The sequence below is a fragment of the Lynx canadensis genome, chromosome B4 (genome assembly GCF_007474595.2).
Source record: "Lynx canadensis isolate LIC74 chromosome B4, mLynCan4.pri.v2, whole genome shotgun sequence".
NCBI classification, from domain to species: Eukaryota; Metazoa; Chordata; class Mammalia; order Carnivora; family Felidae; genus Lynx; species Lynx canadensis.
This window is the reverse complement of record NC_044309.1, coordinates 140530089-140536417: the sequence shown is the minus strand read 5'-3', so window position 1 is coordinate 140536417 and position 6329 is coordinate 140530089. Positions and strand designations below refer to the sequence as shown.

General features: G+C 57.4%; 1 long non-coding RNA gene across 4 annotated transcripts; it reads left to right on the top strand.

Moving 5' to 3' along the window:
* Positions 1–1058: 1058 nt before the first annotated feature.
* LOC115517889 lies at positions 1059–5625 on the top strand. 4 transcript variants are annotated; one of them, XR_003970113.1, is made up of 6 exons: positions 1323–1926; positions 2332–2438; positions 2810–2933; positions 3256–3427; positions 4004–4066; positions 5256–5625. It is a non-coding gene; the product is annotated as an uncharacterized LOC115517889 (long non-coding RNA). The 4 variants fall into 4 exon arrangements; XR_003970114.1 differs by lacking the exons at positions 1323–1926; positions 2332–2438 and adding an exon at positions 1059–1140; XR_003970111.1 differs by lacking the exon at positions 2332–2438 and having other exon boundaries at positions 1335–1926.
* The last annotated feature ends 704 nt before the right edge of the window (positions 5626–6329 follow it).

Below are 6329 nucleotides of genomic sequence, written 5' to 3'. Positions count from 1 at the left end.
CCACTGAGAAGCAGTGGGCTTTCTTCCCCCGTGAAGGGTGTGGGAGGGGCCTCGGACTCCGTGAGCGGGGGTGCGGGGCACGCAGAAGCGTGAAGAGCAGAGCCGATGCGAGCCGCTGCAACACCCGGAGCGAGAGAGGCCAGGGGGTCGCCCTGCAGGTGGGGAGGCACAAGGGGTTCGGGGCGGGGGCGAGGCAGGGGCGGGGCGTGTCCTCGGATCCGGGTCCGGGGGGCGGGGCGGACCCGGGGAAGGGGGTGGGGGTGGGAAGGGGGGGCAGGGGCGGGGCGTGTCCTCGGATCCGGGTCCGGGGGTGGGGCGGACCCGGGGGAAGGGGTGGGGGTAGGAGGGGGTGGGGGTGGGAAGGGGCGGGGCGGGGGCGGGGCGGGGGCGCGGCGTGTCCTCGGGTCCCGGTCCGGGGGGCGGGGCGGACCCGGGGGAAGGGGTGGGGGTGGGAAGGGGCGGGGCGGGGGCGGGGCGTGTCCTCGGGTCCCGGTCCGGGGGCGGGGCGGACCCGGGGGAGGGGGTTGGGGTGGGAGGGGGTGGGGGTGGGAAGGGGCGGGGCGGACCCGGGGGAGGGGGTGGGAGGGGGTGGGGCGGGAAGGGGCGGGGCAGACCCGGGGGGAGGGGGTGGGCAGGGGCGGGGCGGGGGCGGGGCGTGTCCTCGTATCCGGGGGCGGGGCGGACCCGGTGGACGGGGTGGGGGTGGGGAAGGGGCGGGGCAGGGGCGGGGGCGTGTCCGCGGGGGCGGGGCGGACCTGGGGGAGGGGGTGGGGGTGGGCAGGGGCGGGGCGGGGGCGGGGCGTGTCCTCTGATCCGGGTCCGGGGCGAACCCGGGGGAGGTGGTGGGGGTGGGAAGGGGCGGGGCGGGGGCGGGGCGTGTCCTCGGGTCCGGGTCCGGGGCGGACCCGGGGGAGGGGGTGGGGTGGGAAGGGGCGGGGCGGGGCGTGTCCTCGTATGGGGGGGAGGGGGCGGGGCGTGTGCTTGGAGCCCGGGGGCGGGGATGGGGTGGGGGGGTAGCCTCAGATCCGGGGAAGGGGGTGGGGCGCGGGCTCGGGTCCCGGGGTCGGGGAAGGTGACGGAGCCAGGCGACCTCGTGGTCATCCGCCCCCCCAACCCCCCATCCCCCAAGGCGATTCCGAGGTCCGGTTTGAGCACGGGTCTCGGGGGCAGGCTGGGGAGGGTCGCCGCACGGCGCGGGGGAGGCAGCCGAAGCGGGCGGGGCGGGGCGAGGGAGCAGCTGCGGGGGTTGGGCCCGGCGACCTCGGACGCCCCCCGAGCGGCTGGGGGGGGGGGGGGGGGGAGAATGGAGCTGTCCCGGGGGAGGGGGCTGGGGCTCGGCTTCCGGCCCCGGAGGGCGAGAGTCCTGCGCCACGTCTGTCGCGGGGAGGGGGCGGCCCTGTGAGCCCTCCCGAGTCCTGTGGGGGCGGGCCTCGGGGGCTAGGAAGGTGGCTCCAGGTCCCCCCTGCCCCCCAGCCCCGCTTTGGCCTTTCCCGGGGGAAACGTCTTTGAGGACGTCTCGCTTTTCTCGGCCCCTGCAAGTGGCCCTCTCGGCGCCGCCCCCTCGCAGCGCCGGCCCTGACCCGCGAGGGAACCCCCCCCCCCAGGGTGCGGGCGCGCCCCGGAGCAGCTGCGGGGCGCAGGCGCACGGCTGCGCCCTGGTGGGATCCCCAGGCGGAGGGGGTCCCCGAGGAGGTGACCGCCCGTCCCCCTCTGGGAGAACTCGCTCCAAAGAGAAAGCCCGGCGCACGCAAACGAGGCCTGAAATGTATCTTTTAAAAATGTTTTGTGCGGCTGATTTTTAATTATCATACTGAAAAATTGCCACTTTTATTTGCGTGGACGGTTTCGTGGACTGTTTGGAGAGTCGTCGCTCGACCGGGTTCGGAGCAGTTGCGTCACCCCAAGGATCGCCTCCTGCTGTGGCTGGTAGACCCCCCCACCCCCCCACCCCCCTCCACCCCCCCACCCCCCTCCACCCCCTCCACCCCCTCCACCCCCTCCACTCCCTCCACCCCCCCTCATCACCCCTCATCCCCCTTCCCCTCCGCCTCACCCCCTTCACCCCCTCACCCCCCTTCACACCCCTCTTTACCACCCTTCACCCCTTCTTCACTCCCCCTTCACCCCTCACCCCCTCATCCCTCCTTCACCTCTCCCTCACCCCTTTCACCCCCCTCACCCCCCACCCCCTTCGCCCTGAAGCCCTGCTCTGGTCCCCCCCCCCCCCCCCCGGCGGTGGCTGGGTCTGCCCTGGGCCCTGGCCCCGCCCTCCAAGCGGCGGCAGAAGCAGCAGGCCTCGGATTCACCCGGGCGCTGTGTGTGAATCCACAGCTTGTTCCTCTCGGTGCCTCGGTGTCCCGCGGTGTAGACGGGTGGCCGTTCACGCACTGAAGAACGTTCGGTTGTTGCCTCCTATTGCACACAAAGCTTCCTACCACGTTCGTGCCCGGTTGTTGTGTGAACGTGCATCCCGTGTCCGGGTGACCGGCCAGGGCTGGGATTGCCACATCCGTGTCGGGTGGGAAGCGGGAGCCGAGACCGTCGTCCGGGGGCCGCTGCCCGCCTGCTCCCTCCACAGCTGCTCCCTGGCCTCCCGTAGGCCGTGGGGGCGCCTCGTCGGGGCTGGGGGGTGGGGGGCTCCCCGGCGTCTAATGACACCGAGGTCTTCTCGTGGCCTCTTCGTCGTCCCCGCATCCGCTTTGGATCAAGACGTTTCCTACCTGCAGCTAGTGGGTCTCAGTGTGGACACTCTGCGTCCCTCCTCCGACACGGGGTTCACAGCACCTGGTTCCTGTCGTTCTCTTGACAGCGTCTCTGGGGGAGCAAAAGTCTGCGTTGGGATGAAGTCCAGTTTATCAGTTTCTTCTCCGATGGCGTCTCTCCAAACTCCGAGCAAGCCCGTGTCGTGAAGATCGCGTCCCGTGACCTTCTGCGTAAGTTGTGTATGTTGTGCACTTAAACCCGGGACTCCCTTTGAGCTTACCTTCGCCCAAGGTGTGGACTGGAGGTACAGGCTCCCCCCCCCCCCCCCCGCGCGTGGGGGACACTGGCCCAGTTCCATTTGCTGAAATAGCTGCTTGTCCTACGCTGAGCCGCACTCACACGGCTGCCAGAGTTTTCCGTGGCTCTGTTTCTGGACCACCCATCTGGTCGGCGCCCGGGTCCCTCTAACACGGGTCCCACCCTGTGTTGCTCACGCAGCTGTGTGGTCAGTGTTCAATCAGGTGGCTTCCAGCAGTTTTGTTCTCTTTCCAGTTGTTTTACTTCTAGTTCCGTTGCTGTTACATATGCATTTTAGAATTTGCCCATCTCTGTCTACAAAAAAAAAATCTTGCTGGAATTTCGCCTCGTGATGTGTGAAGTCTATAGATCACTTTGAGGAGAACTGACATCTTCGCTACGCTGAGCCTTCAGATTCATGAACATGGTAAGCCTTTCTATTTATGTAGATCGTATCTGATTTCTTTCAACAGCATTTTGTCGTTTTCAGTACTCAGAACCTTTTCGTACTTTGCTAGATTTGCACCTAGACGTTTTGGGAAGCTTTTGTAAAAAGTGATAGTCTTAAATTTTTGGTCTCCAATTATTCATTGCTTGTATCTATCTGGGCATACAGTTGATTTTGATGTGTCAATCTCTATCCTACAACCTTGCTTAAACTCACTGGTTCTAAGAGTTTGGTTCTGTTTAAAAAATAGATTCCCTGGGATTTTCTACACAGATCGCTGCATTGTCTGCAAATAAGGACGGCTTTATTCTTCCTTCCCAATCAATATGCCTTTTATTTCCTTTTCTTGCCCCATTGCACTGGCTGGAGTTTCTAGCACTGTGCGAAATAAGAGTGCTGAGGGAGGGCACCCTGGCCGTGATCCTAATCTCAGGTGGAAGCATTCAGGCTTTCACATGAAGTACGATTTAGCTGTAGGACTTTTATCAATGCCCTTTGTCAGGTTAAGGAAGTTTGCTGGATATAGGAATCTGAACAATGATTCTTTTCTTTCAGCACCGAAAAAATACTGTATTACCGATAAGAAAGTCCGGCCTTCAAATCATCATTCTTCTACAGGTAACACATCATTTTTCTCTGGCTGCTTTTTAAGATTTTTTTTCTCTGTTTTTAGTTTTCAGCAATTTGATTATAAAGTGGCTTGGTGTGGGGGCGCCTGGGTGGCTCAATGAGGTAAGCGTCCGACTTCGGCTCGGGTCGTGATCTCGCGGTTCGTGAGTTCGAGCCCCGCGTCGGGCTCTGCGCTGACAGCTCGGAGCCTGGAGCCTGCTTCGGATTCTGTGTCTCCCTCTCTCTCTGCCCCTTCCTTGCTTGTGCTTTGATCCTCTCTCAAAAGTAAATAAACATAAAAAAAATTTTTTAAGTGACTTGGTGTGGATTTTTTTCAGTTTTTCCTGGGTGGGATTTGTTCTGTTTTTGTTTTTGTTTTTTTTTTTTAATTTTTTTCAACGTTTTTTATTTATTTTTGGGACAGAGAGAGACAGAGCATGAAGGGGGGAGGGTCAGAGAGAGAGGGAGACACAGAATCCGAAGCAGGCTCCAGGCTCCGAGCTGTCGGCACAGAGCCTGACGCGGGGCTCGAACTCCCGGACCGCGAGATCGTGACCTGGCTGAAGTCGGACGCTTAACCGACTGCGCCACCCAGGCGCCCCTGTTCTGTTTTTTTAAATTATAAGTTTATGTCTTTCACCAAACTTGTGAAGCTTTCAGTCATAATCTCCTTAAACATTTTTTCAGTCTCACGGTCTTTCTCCTCTCTTTCTGGGACTCTAATGAAACAAACATTAGCTCTGTCGTCCCGTGGGTCCCTGAGGCGGTTCATTTTTTAAATCTTCTCTCTTGGTGAGATGAATTTCCGTTGCTATGTCTTCAAAGTTCATTGACTCTCTTGTCATCTCAATTCTGGTATTTGATCCCTCCATGAGGGTCTTTTTCCCTTTCGGTTATTCTACTTTTCAATTCCAAAATTTCCATTTGCCTCTTTTTTTTTTTTTTTTTTTTTTTTTTTTTTATGTCTTTCCCTTTGCTGAGCCATTCTATTTCAATTTGTGTCAAGACTTTTTGCAGTTTCTGGTTAAAGCATTTTAATAACAGCTGCTTGAAAGTCCCTGTCAGATCATTCAAACATCGGTGGTATCACATCATCCGTGTCTGTCTTTACCCACGTGAATTGAGATTTTCATGTTTTTCCAAAACTTAATCTCATGGGCTAATTTCCCTAAGTTTCTTTCTCTCCATTATTTTCCAGGTACTTTCCAGTTACCTGAGGTTCCTTTTTCCTCCACCAGAAACTGTCCACTTCTGCATTTGTGACGCATTTGGGGCCAAGTGGCACGACTTAGAGGAAAAACTTCTGCTAATTATCAGGTTCAGCACGGTTCCAGGATCCAAGATCAATATACAAAAACCAGCCACATTTCTTTATGTTAAGCAATGAGCAATCCACCGATAAAATTGAGAAAAAATTCCATTCACAACAGCATTGAAAAGAAAGTAACTAGGAGTCAGTTTAACAAACGGAGTGTGAGACTTGAACTCTATGCAGCATTTCTTTTTTTTTTTTGTAATAATGATCTATTTTTGAGAGACAGAGCGACAGGAGAGGAGGGGCAGAGAGAGAGGGGGACACAGAATCCGATGCAGGCTCCAGGCTCCGAGCTGTCAGCACAGAGCCCGACGTGGGGCTCGAACTCACGGACCTCGAGATCATGACCTGATCCAAAGTCGGACGGTTGACTGAGCCACTCAAGTGTCTCTCTTTTTTTGTTGCTTATTTTTGAGAGAGAGAGAGAGAGAGAGAGCACAATTGAGGGAGGGGCAACAAGAGGGAGGGAGACCCAGAATCCGTGGCAGCCTCCAGGCCCCGAGCTATCAGCGACCTGACGCAGGGCTCAAACCCACAGACCATGAGATCACCACCTGAGCCGAAGTCGGACGGTTAACTGAGCCACCTAGGCGTCTCCACAGCATTTCTAAGTGATATTAAAGAAGATCTAGGTAAATACAGAGACACCCACTGTTAATGGGCTGGAGAGCTCAATAGTGTTCAAGTGGCAATATTCGCCAAATTGATTAATAGATTGCAGTCCTTCTCAAAATGAGTGTTTTGGGGTTTGGGGAGCAAAATTAGCAATCTGATCGTAAAACTTGCATGGACACGCAGAGGACACAGGACAGCCAAACAATTCTGAAAGGGAACAAAGTTGGAGAATTTACGCATTCCAATTTGAAAACTTACTACACAGTAACAGCAATAAACACAGCGTCTTCTGACATAAGGATTGACATATGGATCAATGGAACGGCATTGAGAGTCCAGAAA